Source organism: Strix uralensis, chromosome 11 (assembly GCF_047716275.1).
Source record: "Strix uralensis isolate ZFMK-TIS-50842 chromosome 11, bStrUra1, whole genome shotgun sequence".
Lineage (NCBI taxonomy): Eukaryota > Metazoa > Chordata > Aves > Strigiformes > Strigidae > Strix > Strix uralensis.
Genome location: NC_133982.1, coordinates 1,097,148 through 1,124,433, shown reverse-complemented (window position 1 = coordinate 1,124,433; position 27,286 = coordinate 1,097,148). Strand labels below are relative to the sequence as shown.

General features: G+C 50.3%; 1 pseudogene; it reads left to right on the top strand.

The window, feature by feature from the left end:
* The window catches only part of LOC141948420 (hydrocephalus-inducing protein homolog), an 87,804-nt pseudogene that overhangs the window by 20,349 nt on the left and 40,169 nt on the right, over positions 1-27,286 (top strand).

Below are 27,286 nucleotides of genomic sequence, written 5' to 3'. Positions count from 1 at the left end.
TAAGGATCCTGCCTAGAGAAACTGTGTTAGAGTGCTTTGCATCATGCTGTCGTTCCCAGTTTCATCCTTCCTTTCTTTTACTGTAGCTTCTTCTCGATGACTTTATATACTGAAAACTGTGGGAGTGTTCGCAGAGTTCACAGGGCATTTTACGGATTGAATTTTCAGAAAAAATGGTCTGTCTGGATGGACACTCGTAAGTGAGAAATAGTTGGTGCTGGTTTGGGGGCAGGTGAGAGAGGTCCTCACAGTTAGAGAGAAACTTCTGGTGTTCAGCATCGCCAAGAGTGGGCATTTCCAAGGAAGGAATCTGTGATCAGCGTAAAAGGGAACTTAAGTGACAATTAATTCCTTGCGTAGCTTCTCAGTTAGCTGTACTTCAGATTGAAAAGAGCTAAACTCCAAACACAGTTTTATCACAACAGGCTATTCACACCAGGAATCACAGGACAGTTGGTGCATAAATTCATATTTCTGTCATTTTCCCAGGCTTTCCTCACACCTTGTCGTGTCGCCTCACTAACACCTCCTTGGTGCCCCTGACCTTCAACCTTCGCATTCCTGGGGACGGCTTGGGAGAGCCCAGTGTCAGCAGTTCTGTTCAGATGTCAGACAACACTCGCCTACTCTGGAGAAAGGGAGCCCAACGTCACCTCAGGCCAACCGAATTTACCATAAAGCCCCGCAGAGGGACCATCTGCCCCCTGGGATTCCTGGATATCCAGGTATGGGAAGAGTCCGGCCATACGTGCTCGGCGGGTGGAGCTGGAGCTTCTCTGAGGGATGAGAGGGCTTTAGCACCTCTAGCTCTGAGCATAACGTGGGTAAGATACCTGCACTAGTGTTAGGCATTTGTTAGCTGGGTTACTCTAGGGCTTTTCTGAAGGACCACTGCTTTCTTTCCGAAATCGTAAGCTGAAGATCATGTACCATATGGTCAAGTACAGAAGGCATTCGTATGTTTTTGAGAGCTGCTTTGAGCAGTTTCCTTGATTTAAAGTGGGCAGAGGAAGAATAAGGACAGAAGGTGGCTGTTAAAAAGAGAGATGTCATTGTATAAAGCAGTTTTCTTTTCTTCCCAGTCTTATTTCTCCTCTCCTGATGAGCAGAATGAGTTGTATTCACTGCGGTGATCTCCAGTGGGGACTGGAGAAGCTCTGGCAGCCATGAACTGCACAGCACCTGCTGGGCTGCATTTTGCCCTCAGCTTCCCAACGTAAAGCTGAATGTTGAAGTCAACAGATTGCCTCTGGACTTATGCTGTTGTAGTTGAGATTAAAAATTAGTCCCTTAATTTTAATACAGTGGTGAGTAGAGCATTAATCTAATCGTGCTTACATATGCCCTGGTAAGTGCAAGGTGTATTTAACAAAGCAGATTTGTCAGAAGACTTTTGTTACTCCCAGCAACTGTGCTCTGTACATGGACCAGCAGAAGAGTTAGGGCAAAATCCTCCCTTTCCCGCCCGTGGAACGAGAACTGGAGGACAGCACACGTGGACGATGGCTTTTGGGAGTGATGAAGTGTTTGATGCTCTTCTCTTCCCCCAGGTCACCCTGTGTTCCAACACTGTGAAGAGCTACGAGCTGGCACTGGTGGTGGACGTGTGCGGTGTTGGCAAGGCGGTGTCGGCGCTGCTCCTCACAGCCAGGTATCGGCGCTTTCCTTGCAGCTCGTCGTCTCTCCTCGCGCATCCATCACCACGCTGCCTTGCACGTGGTTTGCTGGCTCCATCTCCAAATGACAAGTGTTGCTTAATGAGCTAGTTCTGCCCAGCTAGATGTGAGATCGGCAGTGTTCTGAAAGCAGCACCTGTGCTCCGTGGACAGGCATGGCCCTGAGCCTTTTTCGAAGGGGAACAGTAATTCATTATTGTCCTGTTTTTCGGTGCTTGAGGTGTAATAAGTTTCCAAAGGGCCATCATTCCTCCTTCCTGCAAGTGGTGGACTTGTGCTGGATTGCAACCAAACTACAGCATTCATTTGGGCTGCAGTGAGCAGCCTGCTGAGAGCTGGTGTCTGGGTCAGTTAACGAAGGTGCATGCGAATGGGAAAGGGACTTATGGCAGGACTGGTGAGGGAAAGCACGATCTTATGAAGGGGAAAATAGTCCTTGATGTGGAAGGTGAGCTCATGTTTCAGTTCTTCCCTCTGGTTCTTTTGAGCATTAATGTTCTCAGACTTAAGCCAAAAGTTGTTCTTGCTGCAGCCAGATTCAATGCTGTTGTGCTGCAGGGGGTGTCAGTTTAATTACAAGAGGGGTGAGTTCACTGTGCTGTTCCCTCTCCCAGGCAGAGTCACCCAGTCAGTGCCTGGGCTGCAGTTTTGTAAAACAAGTGCAAATAGGGACAGACAGTGCATGGAGCCGTGGGGGTGCAGGAACTGGGAGAGGGGGATCCCCCACTGCCTAAGGCAGGGGGTGGCTTGTGCCCTCCATCGCTGGGGCAAAGGGCTGAGTTCTCAGGCAGGGCAACAGCGGTGTGGGAGAGGAGGGAGTCGTTTTCACTGAGACCCTGGAATCTTGTGCTCTTTGAGCCTTGGTGAGCGCTGGTCCTCGGTGGGAAGGCTCCCCCAGAGCTCACACCTTGCTGGGACTGTTGGGAGGGTCCTTGCAAGCCTCCTGGGGCAAAGAGCGGGCAGAGCTGATCAGGCAGCTCTGGGACAGGGCACCGTGCGCTGCCTCGGCACTTGGCAGCCTCTGCGAGGCTGAGTCCCAGGGCTCTGCCCCATCTTTACAGGAGGTGGTGGAGTCAGAAGAAGTTAAAGACGACTTATCGCCGTAGGGGTATTAAGTGTCCATTTGACAAGTGTGTTATGCTCTATTTCATGCTACTTGGGGAGTAAACGAACTCTACATTCTCGCAGTGTCTCTAATTCCCTTTTAGTCATCTCTTCGCCTAGATGCGTGGTTCCTCCACTGTGAGTGCTCGACCCCGTCGTGATGTTTGGACGGTGCTTTCTAAAATTACTTTATCAGCAGATGCTGACCCTTGTGAACGACAGCGATCTTCCAGGCTGCTACAGGATTCTCCCTCAGGTTTGGCATTGCATCTGCCTCCTGCCCTCAGATGTTATCAAGGGGTTTATTAGGGAAAAAAAGGGTTTTAGGTAAGACCTTGCTGGTTTATATTCAAACCTAAAGATTGCTGAGAAAAGGAAGCTACCTGAATATAAACTTCAGGAAGCAGTTAAATAGGAAGCTACCTGAATATAAACTTCAGGAAGCAGTTTAAACTTTTTAGGAAGCAGTTTATATTCTAGTCTTTGGGATGCTTTCATGCAGGAGAACGTAGAGGGTTGTGAAAAGCTGCTACAAGGAGGCTGCCAGCACAGGAGTGGGTGTTTGTGGGTGCAGCAGCTTTTGGCCCCCCTGAGGATGCTAAGCCCATACAAGTCTTGCATCTTGCTTTGTACCTTTCTGCTTTCTCCTGAGGATTTTTGAAAATGTGTGTGAATTGCCATTGTGTAGATGTTGAGGAGTTCAAAGTTTCCTCAAAGGTCACTCCTGTGTGTTGCGTTTCACTCTGTCCCTTACAGGAACACAAGGAGGACTCTTCTGTGTGGTACTCCAGCCCCATGCAGTGGGGGATTGTCCAGCCTCGCGGCTCAGTGGAGGTCCCATTGACCCTGGAGGCCCAGGTGACGGGAGAGCAGGACACTGTTGCTCATGTTGCAGTGTTTGGGAGTGAAGGATCCCCTCTGGTGAGTTCCAGGGGATGTGGGCCTTTGTGCGACTTATCTTAGTGGGGTGTGAAGCATCAGGCAGGGTTGCTAATTCGGGGGATCCTTCCCGGGAAAACAAGAACTTGTAATATATGCTGGTGTGGACAAGGAAAGAAGGGGTTTTTGTGGCATACGCAACAGCTAATGCCTGTGAAACAAAGATCTTCACTCCACAGTCAGTATAACTGTTCAGCAGGGATTCTTTATTCGCAGCGCTGGGCAGCACTGGGGATCGCTCCACCATGAGTGCCATGCTTACTAACAAAACTCTCTGACTAATATACACAAAAAGCATACATATGCATCAGGTTTCCTAGAAAAGACAGTCTTATGCTAATGGGTTCTCAGAATTCATTTACATAGTCTGAGCGTGCGTAGTAAAAATAGAGTGAGGGTCTTCTCCCCCCTTGGTGGTCCACATCGTCTTCCTCACACTGTCTGCTAGCTGAACTTTAGGTTTCCCATGTCCGTACATGGTCATGGAGTGACCTCATCCCTCCTTCGGCTCCTGTTTGTTTCGAGGGGGTTGGTTTAAACCAGCTTCCAGTCGCTTTTCTTGACACTGGCGTCTTCTCAGGCGCTTGTCTTGCATTTTTAGGTCCCTGTTATCAGGGATGTACTCAGGGAGTTTACCAGACTGTCCAAGGCCTGTTTTATCTCCACTAGGCAAAGAGTTACAGGTTTCAAGATGTTTTACAAGTGGGTAAGATGTCAGAGGGTAGTTAGGAAAAGAATATAAATGAAATTATATACATTGCAGTAAAATACAGGAAAAATAAAAGCTAGTGAAACACTAGTGATGGTTAATGTTAAAACTAAACGTCCTACTTTACTGGTTTCTATACATTAACAAGGTCAGGAGGTCTTGTAATCTCAAGTATACTTGCAGCCACTTCCCTTCACCTAGAGAAGAGGAAGGATGTATCATCTTAGGTGGTAATCTAAGTGTCTGACACAGCATTTAATTACGGTAGGTCAGATGGGATAAGAAGGCCAGTCTGAAGCCCAGAACAACCCCTGGGTCTCGTACTCTGCTGTGCTGTTAGATGAACAGCACTGGTGCTTCGTTAGGCCTTTTGTTCAGGAACATGCAGGGACGTCCCTGAATCCTGATAAAGCAAGTGCTGTGTAAGAGGCCATGCTGAAAGTCAGGCCCATCACTCTGAGAAACATCCATCATATCTCTTTGCCAAGAGCCCCAGCCAAAGACTCATGAGTCTCCACATTGCTTGCGCCTGGAGCACAGAGACTTTTTTTTTTCTATTAAGCTTAGAAATGGATGGGGCAAAACATTGCTGGACTAAAGCCTCCTGAAAGATGATGTTCACATTCAGGCATACACAACAGCAGCAATGACAACAAAATGTAGGCAAGAGAATGTTGTCTGTAGTGTCCTGGCTTCATCTAGCTGAAATCGAGAACAAATATAGTTAATTAAAATTTAATTTAAAATGATATCAACTTTTGAAGCAGCTGTTTTAAACCGTCTTCTCATCTCTCTGAGCATGAAAGAGGATGTCAGAGGATTCCTGGGAACCTTAAGCTTTCTGTAACAGAAAGAAAGGCTGACATTTTGAAAGTAGTTACAGGGATTTAAACTTTTAATAAAACAAGTGGAAATGATGCTGCTAAATCTCCTGAATGCCTCATGAATGTTTTTAATGATGTGAGAAGGTGTTTTAGCAAAGGGATCCATCCACATTCCTCCTCCAATAGTCTGTGCCAGTTCTGCAAGAACAGAACTTCTGGGTCTCAGACTGTCAAAAGAAAAAAATTACTGCTTGAATGATGTAATTAACAATTAATGCACATTATCCATATAATACCAGGAATACACGTCTGTGCAAATCAGAGGCAACTAACTTGCGTGATCTCTACTCTAAAGGGCCTGCTTTGCCTCTGACTTGTGCTGGCTTTCATAGGTGTAGCTTTGGGACTAAAGTCACTGTCCAAGTGTGCTGTGCAGCAGCAGATGTCAGGGAGGGTGGTCTGGAGCAAGACTGAGCAGTAAAAGGAGTGGGAGCAGGCACAAGGTAGTGGAGGGAGAGTTAACAGTGTGGAGGAGGTGTGAAAAAGCAAGCACGGGAAACAGGGTTTCTTTATCCCCTGATAACGTGAGTTTGTGGCTTTCAGATGGGATCAGTCCAGGTCCCACACTTGCTCCAGGCCTTCTGTTTTGGTTTTACAACACTGAAAAAACTTCAAACAGCCATAATTATCCCCCAGTCTAGGAGTACCCTTAGAGCTGTCTAATCATTTTAAACTTTGTCTGTTGGTTTTTTTTGATCTTTCCTACCCGCTTTCTGGAGCGGAAAATCCATTTAGTGAGCACTGGAGAAAGACCAGTTGTCTATGTGCATCCAAGTAAGATAAATTTTGGCAGTATCCAAGTTATACAAGATGCTTCCTGAACTCTCCACCTCTCCAATCAGAGTGTCATCCCTGCATCCTTCAGGGCAAAGATGGTAAGTATCTGTGGGGCTATTTTCCAACAACAATGACTGACAAGCAACCTGTGACTTGATTTTTATATGCAACATTTGCATATCACTATATGATTGAGAAAGCAACGTATTCTGTCACAATGCAGCAAGAGGAGCCTGCCTCTGGGGGCAGTTTTAGCTGGGGGACCCCTCAGTAAAACAGAGAATTTGCATAGATGTTTGAGCAGAAATGAGTCTGGATCATTTTTGCAAGTTCTCCCTTTATTTTGTGGAAGGTGTTTAGCTCTGAGTCATGTGTTTGGAGCTCCGAGACCAAGAGAACGCTGTGGCCCTTTGCTCCTGAAAGGGCATGGGTTTCCGCACTGTTTCCTTGTTAGATCTGCATTTGCTTTGTGTCGAACTGCTGTTAATGGTAGAGACTAGGGTGTGAGGTCTGTCCTCAAACTGCTCGCAGTGAGGTGAGTTTCGCACCTACTGGGGGTCAAACCAGCTGGGTTGTTGCACAAGAATGTACGTGTAAGGGTCGTGTACCTATGGAGTCTGTAAGGGTCATGTACCTACAGAGTCTGTGGACTCCGCCGCATTGCAGAGCACCTCTGGAGACTGGCTGCAGAAAAAGGCTCTTTAATTCATGGAGGCTGCGTAGTGTGAGAAGCTGCAGAGCCGAAGGAGGTTGGGTTGCTCCCTGGCAGGGGGAGCAGGGCTGATGCAGCCAGGACGGGCTCGTGTGCTGAGGCCGGGTGGGGTGTGCTCCCAACTGGAGGGGGGATCTGTGAGGGGCTTGAAAACAGGGTTCAGAGGAGGTTTGTTCTTCTCCATGCTAGGTGGGTCAGACTTCAGGGGCTGGTTAGCCCAGACCTGGCACTGTGGACTTGGTGTTGTGGATGGAGCATCAGGCAGTGTGTGAGAGTACAGGCTCAGTCCCTGGGCCAAAGAGGGGGCTGAATTTCCCTCATGCTGCTTTTCCAGCTGTTTGGGGGATAAATGCAACCTCAAAGTGGGGGATTCCCAGGGCAGCTTGCTTTGATTCCACAATGAAAACCTGCTTTCCATCTCTGCAGACAGCAAGCCATCTGGGGTGGGTGGTACTGGTGTGTGAATGATGGGGTTTGCGTGCTCATACGAGGCACTGACCCACAGAGCTGCTCAGGCACTGCTGTCCCAGTCTCACGCCTTCCCTCCCTCCCCGGGCAGCTTGCAGTGTACCCGGGGGGCTCGCAGGGTATATCTGCCTCTGCATTGCCTCAGGGCCCTAAGGTGTGGGACTGGGCAATAAATCCTATCCTGCTTCACTGCAATCTCTGCAAATATTGTGGCTAATCAATAAATAGAACAATAATACGGGGTGGTTCAGGGATAGTTTCTTTCCCTGCAGTAAGGGTGGGCTCTACTGCTCCGTAGTCCCCCCTGCTGACCCCACAGGCTTGACTTACCCCACGGTGAGCATCTTGGCTTCTCAGGACAGCTGCTGCTATCACGGAGTGTTCAAGGAAACAGGTCCTGAGAACCTGCTCGATCAGTTGTTTCAGCAAGGGGTCTTCAGACTCTTCAGCCCCCTGATGCTGAGCATGCTGGGCAGGAGCAGCACTGTGGCAGGCGAGGTGTGCTCCAGCTGCTCCCCTGCCCTCAGCAGCTGCCTCCTTTGGTGCTGCTTTGCTGCCTCAGTTGAAGTTTCGCCCTTTGCTGCTGCCTTAGGCTGCCTGGCCGTTTATTGATGGGGAGAGGACTGAATAGTTTTGGAGATAAAATTTGAGATGCAGTCGGGCGTCAGGGTGAACTGCACACGTACCTCTGAGAGCAGAGGCTGTCCCTTAGCCTAGCTGGTGGGTGACTTGGGCATCCTGCATCCAGTTGTGCCCCTGAACCCAAGTCTTGTGTTCTCTAAGATGGAAAAGCTGCTGCTTTGATTTCCTGCTTGGAGATTGCTGCAGGACGGTAAGCTGTGATTTTCCAGTCTCCCGTTTGATGGCTGATCTCAAAACTGTGGCTGTTTGCAGTTAGGCTTATAGATCATGGTCCCTGCTCAAATGAAGGTGCTATGATTCACAGCAGCATTGGATCAGCAATGTTACAGCACGCTGACTGGCAGCTCCACAAACCAAATGAGATTAAATTAAGGGACAGCAACAGGGCAAGTAAAAGGTTGGTATCTTGTTTGAAACAAGAAAGGAAAATGCTGTAATGCAGATGGCCATGGTGCCACCTTGGTGGTGGTGTTAACCATCACATGCAAATTGCTGTTCCTGTCAAGCCAAGATTTCTTCTTGCTCTATGGGAGAAAAGACCATTATCTGAGCAAGCCAAGATGCGTTTTTGTGGATAACTTCACTTTGGGGTGGTGACTTAAGGAATTACCTGGAGTCCCCCTCGTGCACAGGCTTCCCCGTACCATCTTCTCTTTCTCTGTTGGATGAGTTGAGTCTTTTATATTCTGAGTTGTAGGGAGCAGAACTGAACATTTCTGCCACCAGAAATAAATAAATAAAAACCCTCCAAGTCTGTGCATTGAGATGGGCCTTTTTTTTGGTTTGAAGAAGAGCGTAGGGACTTCGTAGCCTAGTCCTCTGTTGGCTTATCCCTGCGTGCCAGGGTGTCTGCAGGTCTGTGACCCCTGGGACCAGTGTGTCATCCCGTGCTGAATCCTGTGTGTGTCTGACATACTTTTCCTTGTCAGATTGCTTTCCCAGCTGCCAGGCAGCCCTGTTAGAGGATCCTCTGGATCCAGCAAGGAGAGGGTTTGTGCCTTTTTGGGCAGAAAAGACTGGAGGAACAGGTCAATGTGAAGGGGCTGCTGCAGCTTAGCTGGGACTGATGCGACCTGCTGAAAAAGATGGCTGTTTCTCCTCCTTGCTGCCACTGTCATCTTCTTTCCCTAAGTGTCTGATTTTTTTGCCATATTGACAAGTGCAAAAGAGTTGTATTGGTTAATGGGAGTGTTTGCTCTCCCTGCAGAAAGGAAAAAGCATCGTTCTTTGATCATTTCCTACTTGTTCTTTGTCACTCTGTCTTCTTGAGGATCTTTTATTCAGCTGCTAAGAATGACATCTCTTGGCACCACAGAAGGCAGCTGCATATCATGCCTGTGTGATCAGGAAAGAAAATACAGAGGTGTAATTTTTGTTAATCAGTGGCAGCTTTCTTCTCCCTGCATAGCCACCATGCTGGGACGGTCATGTGCCACCATAGGGAGCTAAACAGCGGTTTCCCAGTGCCTTGTAATGAGGGAGGAGGGAGAAGACCTTTCTTGGGATTTTCTCTTCTTATGACAGTCCTAATTTGGGGTCCTGACTCCTTTGACCTGATCCTTGACCTCCCTAATCCAGAGCCCTGTGCTGCTGGTGGAGCTCGCTGCTGCCTGGTTTCCAGCAGCAGTCGTACAGCCAGATGTGTTGTCTTCTTCAGGAGGGTGCCTGGTGAGTGGATCCCCCTCCACCTTCCCAGGGACGAGCTGCCGTCAGATTCAAGTGGAGCTGACATTGCAGAAGAGACCCAGTTTTCTTTATTTAAAAAAAAAAAAAGCTGTAACTGTTTATCTTCTCACTGGCATTCACTGAAGAAAAGTCAATTGATTTTCAGGCAGTGTGTAAAGGCTCATGGTCAAACGTGATGTAAGCAAGGGGAGAACACGCAGTTCCCATTCCCGTACTTGCTTCTCTCCTCATTAGTGCAGGATTTGTTTCATTTACTAATTTCATTGCTTACTATCTCAAGCTTTTGACAACATTCCCTTTATTAAAGAAATGGCCATATGGAGAGATGACAAAACATGGAGATAAGGGATGCTGCTTTAGTGATTCTGTTTCCTGTTCTGGCTGATGGGCAGTTTTGCTGATATCCAAGCGAATTGTTCAGGCTGTGGAGAGGGAAGGCTTTGAAGAGTGTGTTGGCATTGTTTGTAGCTCTCTCCAACTGCAGTTGGAGCAGACTTGAATTGACAAGAGGGGCTGGTTTTTATTTTTTTTTCCCCCCAAGCATCTGAATAATTAGCCAGCCCATCAGTGTTTGCTTGTAGCAAGACACAGGCAGACAGACAGTGCTGTGCCCTTCAAATGATATCTGCAATGCTATTTAGAAATGAGTGTTAAATTAACTTTCCAGGATATGGGCAGCACTGGCCCTGAATATGTGGTCTCTTCCAAGGTGAGCAAAACTTTTGAAGATAAGATGCACAGGCTTAAATCTTTCCAGAGCTGTCCCACCAGAGCCTCATGGTGCTCCAAAAGCTCACCTTTAGGCTTAAACCATTGCTTTGGGTTTTAAAGGCCATGTTTTGCTAATACAGCAGTACCAGTTTGCTGATTTCCACCCAGTTTGGTCTTGCCAGAGCTGGAGGGAACCATTCATTGTAGCCAACTGTGCCTGGAAACACACGGCATCAGTCATGAGCAGGGGTCATGGCCAGGAGCGTCAGTCTTGCCCTGGTGACCGGTTCTACCAAAACCTGAGGAAGGTGGAAGGCTCTGTCCCTCCCAGTATCACACAGGCTTAGGTCCAGCAGGCTTAAGTCCAGAGCATGTGGCTCTTAGAAAGGGGAGCAGAGGTGTGGAGGAGACCTTGGAAAAGGTGCCTGAAACCCAGCCACAGGGGAGAGTTTGTTTTTTATCACGTAAGGTATCTTACATGAGTTCATGCCCTTTCAGAATTGCTGTTTTTCAGTAATAGGAGAAATTGTTATTCTGCTTGTCGTATCATGCTGCACCTGTTGGTTAACTGAATTAAAGAAGGGTAGAATCTTCAAGGCAATTATGCTCCTACAAGCAAGAGTGACTCAGCCGGGTGCTTTTCCCAAAGGAAAAGCAGGAGGAGTTTGGTTATCAAACCAGGTGGCCCTGATCTCCCCAGCCCAGCAAGGAAGTGCAGATGGGATCTGGAGGGGTGAGCTATGGACCGGGGACACAAGCGGAGACAAGCTTCGTTAGCTCACTCAGCAGTCTGCTATTGGCTGAACCAAGCTTGACAAGTTAGGCTCTGTTGTCAGTGGCACTGAGTGCCACACTACTTTTTTTTTTTAGAGCCTCTGCCTTTTGATTTCATAAAACATCCCCTTGATGGTGCTCTGGGGCAGAGGCTAAACCAAAGTGGTCCCCATCCGTGCTTTTGCCGAGGAGATGCTGGTGCTGAGGTGCCAGGAGGCGGCTGGTGGTTGGTGGGAGCATCTAGCCAGCCTCATGCCCTGACCTCCACCTCCTGCTGGGGCTCAGGGCGGTTTGGGGCTCTCTTCTGCCACTGGCAGTTTGTGTGGATAAAGAGCAGCTTCAAAATGAAGAACGCAGGGTCCCCGACCTCAGGACTGCTGAAACACCTGGGACGAGACTCTGTGCACAACTGATGTAGGATGAGGTTTTATTTCCCCTTCTTGTGCAGCCTCTGTGAGGAGCGATGGGTCAGCTGACAAAGGTATGAATGCTCTCTCTCTAGAGCTGTGGCTTGGTAAAGTACAGCTGCATTTTTAATATCTGCGTTCTGCTTCCTCTTTCACTCGTGCAAGGCCAGAATGACCAGATCACTTTAATTAACTAGCTTTAAGTAGCTCTGAGAGAACTGAGTGTGATGGCTCCTCAGTCGTCCCTTAGGGCAGCCATCCCCCTCTCCCATCCCCCCATCCCTCCCCTCCCCTCCCTTGGATGCACGGTGGTGTCTTACAACCAAATTTTGGCACCTCTTACTCGCAATGGAAATCTGTCCTGGGAGAAGCTAATCATCTCAGCATTGAACTTCTTGAGTAAGTGATTGATCCCCACCCTTGCCTAGCACTCAGGGACTCTGTGCAAGCCCCTACAGGGACAAAAATAGCCACCGTCTTTGTCTATCCAGGGCACAGGGTGACTGGGTTGTGTTCTGGAGCATTCAAGGATAAGCGAGTAGCAGGAACGTTATCAGAAGTTAGATCGTGGTCTTCAAAGTGGGGGGACTTTTTAGCCTGGCTCCAAGAGATTCCTTGTCTCTGGGACACAGCCTGGATCCACGTAGGCAGAAGCTGACCTGGAAACCTGAGTGAGTCTGGCCCGGCAGAGCCTTTTGGTCTCGGCAGGTCTCCTGTTTAGTGGTGCCCCTTGGACCCACACCAAATGCTAACCGAAAGAATGAGGACACGATGCGAATCCTGCTCCTCTGGAGTGGGCTGTTGGCCCTGGCTCACCCTGGGAAATTCAAAGTCTGGCTCCATCGAGACAGCCTGTCATTATTTCTCAATCATAGTTTCTTGGGTAAAATTTACTGCCTGGCTTGTTGCCAAGCTTTGATAACTGAGCTTTGCCAGATAGCAGACATGCAGATTCACCTCTGGAGCAGAGCTATCGGGTCTCCTTTTCCGGCGAGCTACCATGAATCAGAGGGCAAAGAAAAACTAACACCCACCAGCTTGGTGTGAACGTGTTGGCTGGGTAGCCCTTGGCTGGTGGCAGCGCAGTGGATGCCTCTGAGGCTGGTGATGGGCTGCACACGGGATGCAGGGGCAGCAGAGGAAGTTGGTGGGATCCTCTGTGAGGCCCCAGAGTACACCCTGTGCCAACGACCTTCCTCTATCCCACTCTCATCTTGCTTTTTTTAAGACTTTCTTTTGCAGCTCTAGAGGACAGATTAAATGGAGCGGAGCTGATTGATTTTGCCAACACCTGAAATAATTTTGATGCCTTTGGCATGCTCCATCCTGGGATGCAGACATGCAGACCTGACCTGCTCTCTGTGCAGGGCACAGCCAGCCTAAGGAGCTATCCTAGCTGGGGCATCCTACACACGCTGCTGGGACGCTGCCTGCTCAGCAAGTTATTGCTTCCCTGGCCCGCAGATAGTCTTACCCTTGCTAGCAGAGGTCGCTTTGGGGGGTTATTTAAAATGCTTCCCAAGACTTCAAAGTGCTGCTTGGTTTTCTGATGCTCTTCTCCCTTGGGCTTGCTGGTGTCCTGTTAGAGCTGAGTGCTGCCAGTCTGACGGATGGAAACTTGAGCTAACTTCACCTGGATCAAGCATTTGCTTGGATCATGTCAGGATCATGTTGCTTTCCATTAAAAAAAAAAAAAGGGGGGGGGGAACCTCTTCTCTTACAATACTGCAGAGTTTTGGGTGAGTAGTGCCTGTTGTCCCAAACACAGCACTGAACTGTGGGGTGCAGGCACCACTGCCACCGTGATGGACACTTGGAAGCCGTACATCTGCCTCCCAGTGCGGTTCCTGCTGGCCAGGGAGCACTGTGTGCGTTTCCTCTCTGCAGGCTTGCTCCCTGGGAATGTGGTTTTAGAGGGGCCGGGGATCCAGCACCTTCACTGCCCCATCCGTGGAGGGAGGTCCATGAGAAACCAGAGGGAAGAGAGTGCTTGGGAAGCTTGGGCCATGCTTACAGGGCACGTGCCTTCCAGTTTGCTTTCTGCTTATTGCTTTACTGCCCTGCTATGGACATTTATAGCTGAATTTTCCAAAGCAGAGGGCACTGGGGCACCTCACTGCAGCTGGTGATCAGTGGGAACCGAGTGCTTCAGTTCTTCAGGGGCTGTTGAGAAGCACTGAGTAACTCTTGGGAAAGAAGGCGTTGGTGTCAGGGTTTTGATCAGCTGGTTTTGCAGAGTTATTCTTTAGGCTCTCAGCAGTATCCCCCAGCCGTGTGGCTGCTGCGGTGGGATTTGAGCAGTCCTGGCTTCCTCTGGCCTTGAGCCTTTATGCCAACCCAACCACCATTGTCAGGAAGCCAAGAGAGGTAAAGTAGCTTCCTTTGGTATGCACTCCAAAAGAGAGACTGGAGGGGGAATAACCTCCTCCTGAGGATGAGCATCCCTTGGGTTGAGAAAACTGGGTTAATGAAGTGAGTCTGTTAAAGGAAGGTAAAATACAGGTTGTAGAAGCTCCTGCATAGTTGCTGTTTCCAGACACTAGCTTGGATTTAGGGAAATGGAGCCTTTATGGTTTTTATCCTCATATCTTTAGTCCTTCCTTTTCCTGCACCCCACAAGAGACCAGGGTCCATGGTTTCCATGCTAAGTTAGTGTTTGGCTTGTCTTACAGGCTGGCAAATGCTCGTGCTGGAGGATTGAACCCAGTGAAGGAGTGATTCCCCCTGAGACAGAGGTGTCTGTGTCTGTCATAGCAAACTTGGATGACACGGAGAAATTCAAGGATGAGGTGAACCTGTTCATAGAGAACAGCCACACCTACGTTATCCTCGTCCGGGCTGTTGGCATTGGCACCACGATTGTCACCGACAAACCCTTTGCTCCGGAGCTCAACTTGGGACCCCACTTCAGGTAGGGGATCTCTCAGCGTCCGCTTCTGCCGTGGGCTCAGCAAGGAGCAGTTTTGCTGTAGTCCTTCAGGCTAGTTGTTCTTCAACGTTCAAGGTCCTGGCTCTGTTCTCCTGAAGCCACAGGGCTTCCTTTAGAAACCTTCTATGGCCATTCGAAAGTTGTTAGATACCCTCAAAAGACACCAAAATGGAAAGCAGTTGTTAAATTGTCACTGACTTGTCTTTAGCTATAATACATATATTTCCTCACTTTATCAAGTAAAGATTTGGAGGAAAACAGCAGGTCCTGGAAGCCTCTGGGTGGAAAATGCTACATTACAAGTATAAACATATTTCCCTTTGCAATAATGTTGCTTGTTTTTCCCTTCACTTGGAGTATCATCTTGCAACAGCAGAAAACCTTGGTGGTAGCTTGTTAGCAGGTTCTTCACTAAATTAATGGTGCTGTTTTGTTTGCCCTCTGCCTGCAGTCCTGGAGGAGCAGCAGAATTTCTTTGCCCCATATCACCCCTCAGTTTGCTCGCCTTCCCCGTCTCCCCTGCCAGGCAGCAGCAGCCTGAGGCGCGGGCAGGCGAGGGTGGCTGCAGGACCAGCTCTGAAAGGGAAAGGAGGAGAAGTCCACTGAGTTTGGGCGGGATAAATGGAAAGTGTTAATTAAAGAGCTTAGCTCAAAGGAGGGGATTCACTGGTCCTAACACCTGTGTCTGAAACCAGGCATGTTCCCGTAAATGGGAGAAAAACAAACCTTTTCAAAGTGCTGTCTGCCTTGTGTTGGAGACCTCTTGGGATGAGAAGAATAGTCTTCTCGAGGTGCCTGTTCCTTTCCCTGCCTGCAAAGACGGTCCCCAGTGGTCGGATACCTAAATTTTGGGGTAGAAAGAGCAGGTTGATCCTACTCTTTAGGATAGATTTCGGGGATTTAAATGTGCATGCACAAGCCACCCACATAAGCAGGGACATTGCAGGGAGGTTGACGCTTGTCCAGCGTGGCCTGTGCTCTGTGCAGCCACAAATTGGCTACCCAACGGATTGGACAATGTCAGTGTGATTTGTGTCATCGTCCTCTGCCCCCTTTCACGTCTTGGTCTGCAGACTCTGGAGTTGTTGCCATTGCTGCCGGCTGCAGGCTGCTGCCAGGTGAGCTGAGATGGGACCCACGTATTGTCTCAGATGAGTTGGGCTTTCCCAGAGCCTCAAATTCTGCATCCACCCAGAGCTTCTCCAGGCTTTCATCTGTGCTGTCCACCACATAAACCATTTCACACTAAGCTTGTACGCATCATGTTTTAACAATCTATGGCTGGTGACTGAAAGCCTGATGGGGGGGTGTGCTTGTGTTCAAAGGAGGAAGTTAAATGGCTTCTCCAAGTCCCTGGGGCTTTGACTATTGAGTTGAGCTGGACCAAGATTTTGCCATTAACACTGAGATCAATATTTCGCTCCTCTGGGATTGGGAGCAGTCCCACCAGCTGTATTCTGCCTTCTTGATGTGGAGACAGAGTTGAGCTGCTGAGCCAAGGGCACAGGGCGAGATGTGTGGGACCCACGAGAACAGCGTGGGCCTTGCACAGCCACCTCGTGTGCTGGGGCTGCAGGTGGGCGAGCAGAGGGCTGCAGCTGAGCGATGCTAAACCCCCTCCTCACCCGTCCTGAGGTGTTTCATAAAGTAAGTGAGGATGTTTTTAGAGATGGGACTGGTTTTTAACTTCACCCAAGTAAAACTGAGATAACAGCTGCTCTGCTGAGGGGGATCATGGCTACATCTAGAGAGACACCAGTTCCTGTACTCAGTGTGAAGGGAGGTTTTTGGGGATCCTCCAAGGCACAGTGATGTCTGAATACCGATCCTGTAGGGAAGCTGAGAAGAACTGAGATTCCTGTCAGCTCCTCAGCTGATGGAAAAAAACCTGTCATCTTGTCTATTTGCCTTCTCTGCTGTTGGTATGGTAGCTCTTTGCAATTCCCCAAGCTTCACCTTCTTCAAAGGACCCACAGACATCCTTCAGCTGCAGTGATGATAACACCAGCGCAAAGCAGGTGCCCTTTAGCCTCTGGATCCTGACTGCTGCATCACCTTTCCCTCTCCCGCGAGGTGTCTGAAAAAGAGAAGATATTTCATTATTTAGTTTCTGTGTCTGCAGATCTCTTCTCTGGTTCCCAGGCTTCCAGAGAAGCACAAAATCCTGTGAGCAAGCAATTCAGGTTTAATTAGAAGCTTTTCAGCTATCCCTGATGTCTGCCTGTGGTCTGCTTGACACCATGCGCTCTGATTTATCAAGTGTTATGACGCTGCAGCTGTTTGATATCGATACATCCAGAACCAGTTTCCCAAACACTGTCTAGTTTATGTAAACCATGCAGGAAGCCCAGAGCAATGCATAAACAGGAGGAAATAGCTTAGGTGGAGCCAAGCTTTGAGGCTACAGAGAGCTTGTCACTGGAGCAGGGGCAGCAGGACACCCGTTGCAGCCCGACTGTTGAGGTTTCTAGCTGGCTGTATGTGCCTGTAGATGTTCAAAGCTAACCTTAGGCTGCTGCAGGCTCTCCACTATGGGCCAAATCCTGCTCACTTTTCTCCTCTGACCAGTATCACTGCTTTTATGAGGCTACTAGAGCTGATAAGGTTGTAAGAAATTACTGTATGTGAGTGAAAATCATCTTGTGCCATTCTTCTTGAGAGAGGATACAAAACTGGAGACAAGTGGTCTGGGTTCACTTTCTGCTAATGATCTGGTTCATGCAGCTGCCTCCTCTCGGGGTCCTATTCCCTCCTCTGTATGCAAGAGTGTTTCCCTGTCCCCGGGGGATGCTGTGGTTTCTAAACATGAAAGGATCTGATATACTTAGAGAAAAACCACCTAGAAGGGTAGAAACTAATAAAAATAGTAAATAGAGGTGTATGCACTTTTGGGGTTGAAAAACTTGAAATGCATCAGGAAGGGAAGGAGTTCCGTGGCCACTTCATGTTGGTTTTTTCCCTTGTGTCCTGTTTCTGTAGCACCCCAGTGATGTCCTAACTCTGCAGTACCAGCCTCTTTCTTTAAAAAACGCGTCCTCCCTGCCACTCAGCATTGTCCTGGCCTTAGAGCAGCCCTTCTTAATCTGCGGTGCAGACCAGCAGCCCCTCTCTGCAGACGTTCAGGTGAGCAGCCGTGGGCCTTCCTGCTGGTGGGGTTTGAAGAGGGGGGAGTGTGGTGGTACGTTTCTGTTGGGAGGTCCTCTAGTAGAGAAGTTTGTTCTTTAGACTCAGTGGTAGACTGGCCTGAACTAAATCAGATTTGAAAAGAGCTGCTGAAGGAAACGAGATATCATCTGAACTGGGGAAATACATCCTGGTTCTAAGACGTGAGGAGAGGGGAGCAGGCAACTGGGTCTGGGCAAGCCATGTAGTAAAGGTGTCTCTTGGAGGCCATCGAGCTCTCCAGCAGCCATTCTCAGATAACCTCAAGAGCAGCTTGCTTTCTTCAAGGGCAGCCCTGCTTTCAGGAAGGCTGAGGAAGCTCCTCCAGCTGCTGCCTGGCCCCTGCCCTATTGTTGGTGGAAGGTATTGGACATGGGCTCTGCTAAACACTTGTTGTAGGCACGGCCACCACTTCTGTGCTGTGCCAGTGACTAGCTCCTGCAAGGGTGAGCCTGCAGTGCCATGCTGCTTGTGCCGTGATGGTAAAGGAGTTCCTCTAGAGCTGGGGCAAAAGGCCCTGGTGTGCCAGAGTGCTGATTTAGTTGTGTATTTAGCTCATCGCTTCTGTGGGTCCCGAATTCAGCAGAATAATATTTATTTTCCTTGTGTATTGATACAGAGCACAGTGAGATGAGCCTGAGATAGTCTCAGACAAGAGCTTGGTGGTGCTTGCAGTCAGGTGCACACAGTGAAGAAAACGCAGGATGAACTGAGAAGCCTACGCTGGGGTCACACATTGAACATTTACATGTTTTGTGCTGCCAGACCTTGGGACTTCATCACACTGGTGATTAATACTCTTCATTTCCTTGCAGCCCATGAAGCTGGAGATAGGGGAGGAACTTCATCTCTCCATCAGATTTAACCCTGCTTATGAAGAGGATTTGTGTAGCCGGGTAGTAGAGAAGGTTCTGAAGATACAGTTTCTTGAGCATCCTCATGAGGAGCGGGTCACCGTTCGGGGAGAAGTCTACTTTCCGAATCTCCATATCCAGCCCATGGCCCTGGACTTTGGCTGCATCTTGAACGACACTGAAGGTGTGCGTTACGTCGAGATGACCAACTGCAGCCCGCTTCTTGTCCAGTACCACTGGGTGTTCCTGATGGACAGCCATGTGAGCCAGATGAGGTATGTGCCCCTTCGCTCTCTCCTTGAAGCTCTTCTCCTTCCTCGTGTCCTGTTTGTGCTTTGCAAAGACCAAGGCTGTTTGCCTGTGATCTGACAAATTGCTTTCAACTTTCCCTGTGGGAGTAACACCTACCAGCCGTGGTCGGGCTTAGGTGCTCAGGGAATAAGTGATCTCCACCAGTTTGACGCTGGGAAGGAGACAACATTCTCCAGCCAAGCTGGGGCTGTGAGATGCTACCAACGCTTTTTGCATCGTCCATAACCTAGAGTCCTGCTTTATTTCTGGAGCTACAAACCTATACTTAGGCACTGGGACAAGAAGATATATGATGTGACCTCTTTTTCTTCCCTGCCAACCCTATGTGTTGTCATTTTACACTAAGAACCTACACAGGCACTGCCACCAGAACAATGTGCTGCCGCCTCAGTCTCTTGCTGCTGCTTTGCTGTAGCCCCCATACTGGTTCCCCTGGGAAGGAAGGCTGCTGTTGGAAAGCTGCTTTCTCAGACCTTTGTGGCCTGAGGCAAACACCACACTGGTGAAGTGAGTTTTCATCTGTTAAACTGCACATCACATTCCCCAAACAGCTATTTAGTGTTTTACAGGGAAACAGCAGGTTCTGCTGCAGCTTTGGGTACAGCTGTAGGTGTTGGTGGGAGCACTTGTTTGAACGTCCCTGGGAAGCAGGGCAAGCCAGCGCTGGGCTGTGGTTTCCAAGCCCAAGAGCAATCTTGCAGTCATGCTGGAGCACATTTATAAACACATTTCCAGCAGTTCCTCCCGCTGTGGCCTCTCTGCATAGTACAAAAGTCTAGTCTGGGCAGTTTTAATTACAGTAGCAAATGATTTTTCCATAATGCCCTAGGAAACTGAGCAAAGTTAACCATTGTGTGTTGAACTGCTGCCATTACAAATAATAGACATCATCAATAAAGAGGTTTGTTTAGAGAATTGGGATCTGGCTCAGAGGACACAACCTGCTGGGAACTGGAGATTAGCTATGGCTATGAGGAGAGCTTGGGGGAGAAGACCTCCAAAGCAGAGCCCAGGTACCTGCTGGTCCTCGACCCCCAGGATGCCCCAGCACAGGCTTGGGCTGCTTTTTGGCTTCCTTTAGGGTGAAACTGGCCTGCCAAGCCCACCCAGCCTGGTTCCTACCACCTTAGACTGCATCCTGTTCAGCCCTTTCACAAACTTGTTGAGATCCAGCTTCAGCCTCCTGCAGCCTTTCCCTAAGGAGAGGAAGAATTGAGAATCTCTCTCTTCCCAGGGCTGGAAGCCTCCTGCTTGTCTTTCTAATCACCCAGGAGCAGCCTGCTGCTCTCAGCTGGTTATGCTCAACTACTTCTTCTGCTCCCCCCTGCTTCCTAGTATTCTTAACCCTTTCCAAGCTCTAGCGCTTGTCCCCATGAAGGCATCCTGAAATGGTGAGTGTCCAGATCCCTGGCACAAAGACGGCTGGAGCACATCTCTCCTCCTTTGCTATCGGTCACGGGAGTCAATACAGTCATCTGTTGGCAGAGCTGGTTTTTGAAGCAGCTGGTACAATTGTAATTGGTGCCAATTACTTTAACTAGCATCTGCAAAATACAGCTGTCAGGCCTCGTTTAATTTTGAACAAAGACTACAATTTTATTTATTGTTAGAGCTGCTGATTTGTTCAGAGGGACCTCTGGCCAGAGTAGCATTGAGAAACGTTTTTCGATCTGATAGAGAATCAGGAGCTCACCTGATGCTTATAAATCGCCTGGCTGATGTGCAAAGCACGTGGAAGGAGAGGACTTACTGGGTCATGTTTTGCCATCTGTAAAAGCAGTGCAAGTCGGAATAACTCCAGTAAAGTCAATGGAGACTTCGTCCAGGGCTGTGACCTGTCAAGAGAGGGAAGTACTGCTGCCGAAGGATGATCTCCACAAAGAGCTGCTGTGCCTGCAGTGCCAGTGGTGGCTGGCTCTGGTCCAGCTTCGGTTGAAGCAAAGTGCCTGAGGATCTTTAGTGCCTGTCCCCTGCAAAACTGGACCAGCCACATCCTGTGGAAATACTCTGGGAGAGGCACAAGCCCTGTCAGGTGGAGCTTGAGGGGCCTCAGACCCTCCTCTGACTCTTCTCATCGAAAGTGATGGGATGGTCAAGGTCTGTGGGCTTCAGCAGGAGCCGAGGAATCTTGTGCACCCAAAAATCAAATCCTGTGGCTCCTGTTTAAAGGTGCTGGCGAGCTTTGGTTGCTGCCCCAGGAACATGAGACACTTCACTTCCGCTGCATCCATTCCCACACAATTTGTGCTTTCAAACAAGAAATCAAAATTCTCCCTCATCTCTCAAAACTGACATTTTTTTGACTTGGATAAGTAAGTGGCTGTTGAAATTGCATATGAACTTCGAGTTAATTAATATTTGGTCACAGTGGGACTGCTCGCTGCATTTAGATGAATGCCAAATCCAGCTTAATCCCTTCCAGCGTGTGCAAGACAGCAGTTGGAGGTGTCGGATCTCACCGCAGCAATGTTGCTTCTCTTCTCTGTCTCTCCGCTGCCTGGTCTGAATTTCAGTGGGTGGTTCAGTAAATACACAAACCTTAGCTCAGCAGGGGAATTTATCTAAGCAAAGAAATAGGCTTCAAGGCCATTTGGATGAAATGCTGTTCAATAGTCACTCTTGATGAGGGCAAACCTTTGCCACTACCTTCCTCAGCTGCTGGCCAGGTGGCCCAGCTCAAGCCCAGTGTTCCCACATGGTGCACTGGGAAGGCTTTTGGTTTGCGCCTGTACTATATTATTTTGTTTTCAGCTGCAAACACCCTTGAGCTGTCTGTAGCTTGCTCCAAAGTGCCTTTTTAACATGCATCTGATGGCCGGAAGGAGAAATAAAAGTGCACTGTAGGGGCCCGTAGCCTGTTCAGGTGCCTCATGGGCATGCGGTCTCTGGTGCTTTTCCCTGTGATGACCTGAGAAGAGCTTGTGCTTTGTTGGGAGGCTCGTTTTAACCCACTGCCATGGGTAGTGGGGCACCAGCGGGTAGTCTTTGGGGTCCTGGGCAAGGATGCTCCACACGTGGGTGCCATGTACTAGGGAAGCAGTCTCAGCACTATTAAAACTCTGGCATTTAATGTGAAGGGGTGGTGGCTTCTGGCTCATGTCCCTGGTGCTGGCCGGGGCTGTGGGGAGCTGGGACACTCCTCTTGCAGCACTGCAGAGTTGAGGGGACAGTCCTCATGTTGCTGGCTCTCACACAGCCTCAGCCGGCCGGGTCACATCATCCTGTGTGAATCTTCACGTGTAGTTTGCAGAAGCGGTGTGATTTCTAGCTCCTCTATTCTGGGAGGAGGGTGTGGGAAGCTGTGGCCCTAGCAGGCTCAGAAACCAAGAGACAGGCTGAGATATTTTCTTTTAACATCTCAGAGGTTGGGGACAGTGGGTGACACAAGGTTGTCCTGGCCTTAACAGGAAGGACTCCTCTCCCCCTGGTGTCAATCTGCCCATACTCCCATTAAATCCCCACTGTTAATTCCTGGATGCATTTTGTCTCACCTGAGGGGTGGCCAGGTTGGGTGAGATGGACCTGGAGGGCTTAACCCCTTGCTTTCAGCCCCTCTAGCTCCAGGCTGACCTGCTTATGTCAGGAGGCTCCATCTCTCAGCTCCATGGTGCTGGTGGAGGCACGTCCACAGCCCTTCGGCCCCTCTGGTTTGGGATGGGTCCTCTCTGCAGGTGGAGGAGCTGCTTTCTGCTCCTTGCCTTTCTCCCTGCATTCACAGCCTTGGCCAGAAGGTGCTGGAGGGAAAGAGCTTGGGCTGATGCTGAGCATCTTATCTTCCCCTTTCTTCTCCTTTTTGTCTCCCTTTTGAAGACAACCCCCTTTTCTTCAGCACCAGGAAGATTTCTTGTCCCAGGGGTCAGCTTTCTATTGACACCTTGGGTTCCTCTCTCCCTTCCTTTTCATGTTACATTTCTTGTTGTTCATTCTGATTTCCCTCACTGGAAAAAGTCCCTCGCTGTGCTTTGTGCTTCTCCACAGCAGGACTCACTAATCACATCATCTCCCAGCACCAGGTCCCAGAGGCTTCTGCTTTAGAGTGAAAAATATTGTTGTCTAGGCACCACAATCCCATGAAGTTGCCTCAAGCCATTCTATAAAACTAAGGGTAATTTCATAAGTGATTATGGATTTTGCATCTCAGGGGTTTACCTCTCCTCAGGAGCTGTTCTTAACCTACAGTATTTATCATAAGCAGCTCTGAGAGACGCGCTTTCATTTCCTCGCTAGGACGGGTCACAGCTTAGTGGTTTTGGCACAATCACCATGACAATGGCCAGACCCATGCGCTGAACTGGTGCATGGACTGGTGTGTAGCTGGAGGGCTTCGAGGTGCTCCTGGCCCTGGATGTGTCTGCCCCTGTGCTGCGGGCATCTCCCTATCACCAGGGACAGGCAGTGTCCAGCTGCAGGCTGCCCGGAGGCACCGTTGTTGCAGGTGAGGTGGATTTATTTCATCCTGAGGCAGATGCCCAAGTTAGCGGCTGCTGGAGGTGTTGAGCAGGTGGGTTACCCCTCAAGGCACCCCAATACTTGTTAAGGTGCCTCGGCTGAGAGAGGCGAAGGTTGCACTGGTGGAACTGGAGATGGACGATGCTCTGCAGGGGCAAGCGCGCGCCTTCGTCTGCTCCAGTCCTGCTTTGCTCTTCCACGTGGACGGTGCCGAGGTCGCCTTTGGGGTCCCCCATGTGGTCCCAGTAGCAGGCAGAGGGGGCTGGGGAGGGGTGACAGTGCTGCTGCCCATTGGTCCCTGCTTGGGGCAGCTCGCCTGGGCAGAGCCTTGTTCTTGCATGTTGTTGCAAGAAGGACAAGTCAGGTGGGATCTCTTGGGGGTTGTGAGGAGCAGAGCCTCTAATCCAGAAATGGAAACCAGCCTTCAATGATAAGCTGCAAAGCTAGAGACAAATACTCATTTAGGAGCACGTCGCTAAAGGCACTGAGTTCCCAGCTGGGAATGAAGCACCCACATTGCTGTAAAAGATGGGCCTTGTTTGCCCCCGGGAACACTTGCAGATAGGCGTGGTGACAGGCAGGCATGGTTCCAGTGTGTCCCTCCATGGGGCATCAGAAGGGTGAACAGAGTTACTGTGAGCACCTGCTGCAATTTGAAACAGGGAATGTAGTCTGAGTCACTGGGAATGTTTGAAAATGTTAAACTGAACACTTTTTACCGATACGTGTTGGTCAAACTATCAACTCAGTCCTGTCAGTAAGATGAGCTGTTGAACTGCTTTGCTGAATCATTTGCCAAATTGACCCTCAAATGGTTTGTGTTTAGAAGCTGCTGGGGAGGTGACCATGCCATTGGTAAGTGCCACATCGGTTATAGCCTTGTTTCAGCAGAGCTGCTGCCCTTTTAGCGCGAGGTGCGGTTGGAGCCGTTGTTTCACAACCAGGGAATACCGGTGGCACAGCAGGAGCTGAACCTTGTCATCGGCGTTTGCTGTGTATTGATTAAAAATGACCAAAGCTTCCTTCCCCAGAGCACCAGTCGCTGCTGCTTCAATGCTCCTCAGGGATCAACGGGCTGTTCAGTTGTAAGTCGCTGCCTGGAGTTGCTCAGCGTGTCTTTCCACGCTGCCCTGCGTGTGTGGGGGTGTCCTGTGCCGGGCTCCGTGGGTGCCCCTGCACGGTGCTGGGCTCTGTCGGGTTTCGGGCACAGCAGGCTCCGGGCTCTATCCCTGCTCCTGCCTTACGGCGCTTGGAGAAAGCCTCGGGCATTGCTGCTTGCTTGTGCTGACCTGCAGCTGCGGGTGGGTGTCAGGGGAAATATTCCGCATTAGCACCTGGTAGAGCTGCAGAAGTTCTGGCTTTGGCCCTCTGGGTGGGGGAGGCACAGTCTGCAGCTGTGGGTGCTTTCAGGAGGACACTGGTGGGTCTGCACTGGCTTTTTGCTCTCCGGATCTGCCCCTTTGTGTCTCAGGTTTACCTTTTTGCACAGTTCGTGTGTTTCTTCCTTTCCTGCTGTGCCTTTTACCTCCCTACAAGGCTTTCACCCGTGTCCTCTTCCGTTCCTCCTTGCAACCAGTTGCCAGCTGCCTGCGCTGCCGCTATACCAGCATCATCCCTAGGCAGCCCCATATGCTGACCTGCTCCATCCTGGTTTTGGAGCTGCTGGGTCAGACCCATTACTGAGTTCACACCACCAGTGCCCAGTCGGGGGCCGCATCCTGCCGAGGAGCTGCTCGTGCAGGCTTCCCTCCCTCCCACTGCAGGTCCACAATCAAAGTTATGTTATTTCCCAGGTTCAGCCCTCCAGTACCTAAATTTTTCATCAAACCCCGCCACTAAAGGAGGAGGGAGCCTGGTCGGAGCGCTCAGTGTCTGCAGGGAGCAGCTGCAGAGATGGAGGTGTGGAGGAGCCAGCCAAAGCCCTGGGAGCCACAGGGGATCCTGCCTAAGAGCCAGCAGATGCAGATGACTCCCTGGAAGCAAAGTTTGATTTTCTTGTACACCTACTGCTTGCGTTGCCTCCCCCAGCTTGCCACCAAAAAGCCGTGCTTGTGCCAATCCCCCTTTTTTCTGCCCTGCTGTCATGTGCCCTGAGGGCGGGCTGGGCAGCAGGGCCAGCGGCTGGACACGGGGCTTCTGGGGAGGGAGAAATCGATAGTTTTGCTTGGAGAAGCCCACTCAGATCCTACGGACCTATGCTGAGTTTGGGTTTTTTTGGCTTGTTTTTACACTGTAAAATGAGACTTTTATCTGCATCATGATGTGAAGGCTTCCAGTTTCCTTCCTGTATCAAGCTGTGCCAAGTACTGTGATCTCCATGTACCACCTTCTCAACCCCAGCTGAGAAAGCAGAAGGAAGTTCCCAGTATCAGGCCTGTGCCTTCAGCTTCCCACTCCTCTGTCCTCTCTTCAGCCATTTAACAAAGTCACCGAAGCAGAGGTCACCCTGCAGAACAGCAGGAAGATGGGATTCACCTACGTGGTGCTAAGGCCCAGCGCGGGCACCGCAGACAGCCCTCTGTCCGGCGTGCCCCTGGTCCTGCCCAGCATGGTGAGTACGGAGGTGGCGTGAGTGATTGACCCTGGCTCTGGGTCAGGCTGCCCAGGAGGGGGTTGTAGGGGAAAAAAACAAAATTAAAAAGAAAACAACCCACAAAAGCAGACAGGAGAGACAGGGCTGTAAGCAGCTGCTGCTGGGGGGCAGGGAGGGTCAAGCAAGCGTGGTCCTAATTGACGCCCTTCACGGCCTTTGCCGGCGGGTGACCCTGCAGCCACTGGCTGGAGGCACCAGCGCTTCGGTGGCTCTGGGGACCCCAACTGCTGAGCGCTCCAGCTGTGTGGGCACTGGGGCCGCACTGTGCCGGCTCTCCTGAGGATCACCTTGCCCAGGGTGTGTGATTGGACAGGGCTTACTCCTTGTCACTGCCTGTAGCACACCTGCCAGCCCCCTGCCAGCACTGAGCGGGACTTAAATGCTCTCACTTGGGCATGAAGCTGCTTTGCCAGAAATTGTAGCAGCCCCTGTACCGGTCCCCCACTCCCCCAGCTTTGCTGCTCCACAGCAGCTTTGTGGGGCAGTGAGGGGGCCAGGCAGGAGCAGGGCTGGAACAGTGAGGAGAGGAGTGTGCAGCATCCCACCATCCCAACTTCTCAGTCCTGTGTGACTGTCTTTGGGCTGGAGCAGCATTCCTGTCTAGTCCCTTTTTGCAGTGGGAAGAGGAAGCCAAACGGTGTTCACATTTCCTCATGTCTGTCTCCTACAAGGGGTGACACACTGATGCCCTCTTCCTGTGAGCTTCCAAAGACCCAGCTCTGCTCAGATACATGCAGTCAGTTGCTGTAACAGCCCCATTGGCGCTGGCAGCTTGGCAGGGCTGGCTTTCGCTGCAGCTGTGTTCTGCGCTGCACCAGGGGCTCAGGGGACCAAGTGGCAGGATCTGTCCCGCTCAGCAGCTTCTCCCGGCAGCATGAAGCGGGGTGGGGAGCCAAGGGTCCAGCCCGGTGTGCAGAGGGCGAGCCGAGGAAAGCTGCGGCTGTGTCCCTCACCCAGGGCTGTGTTGCTGTCTGCTCACATTTGCTCTCAGCCTGGTGGGAGCCTAGCCTGGGGCTCGGGCAGCCTTTCTGGAAGCCCGAAGAGGAGGTGCCCTTCCTGGCAACACCTTCCCTAGATCTCGTCCAAGTCTCTGCTCCTGCCTTTTCAGAGATGCATGTTTGCAGGTCACCGTGAGTCTGGATAGGCTCACGCACCCCCGGTGTAACTGCACAGTCAGGAGGTGTTTGGTTGGGATCATTATAAGGGGTCAGGCCCTTCAACACCAGGCTGGGAACCGCTGATGTGCTGTGGCAGGAGCTGCTGGCCATGCTGAGAGTGTGGGCACTTCACTTATTTTGCATAGTGGCTGGTAAAAGAGCTTTTTATTTCTTTAGTCTGGCTCTTGCTAGCAGAGGGTAAACACCGTTAGGGGCAGAGCTGTGCTCATGCTGAGCAAGGGGCAGTCTGTAGGTCTGTCCTGGGGGAGTGCATCCCTATGAGCCCTCTGAAGGACCTGGTGTAGGAGACTTCAGTTTCTGGATACAAGAAAGCTAGAAGG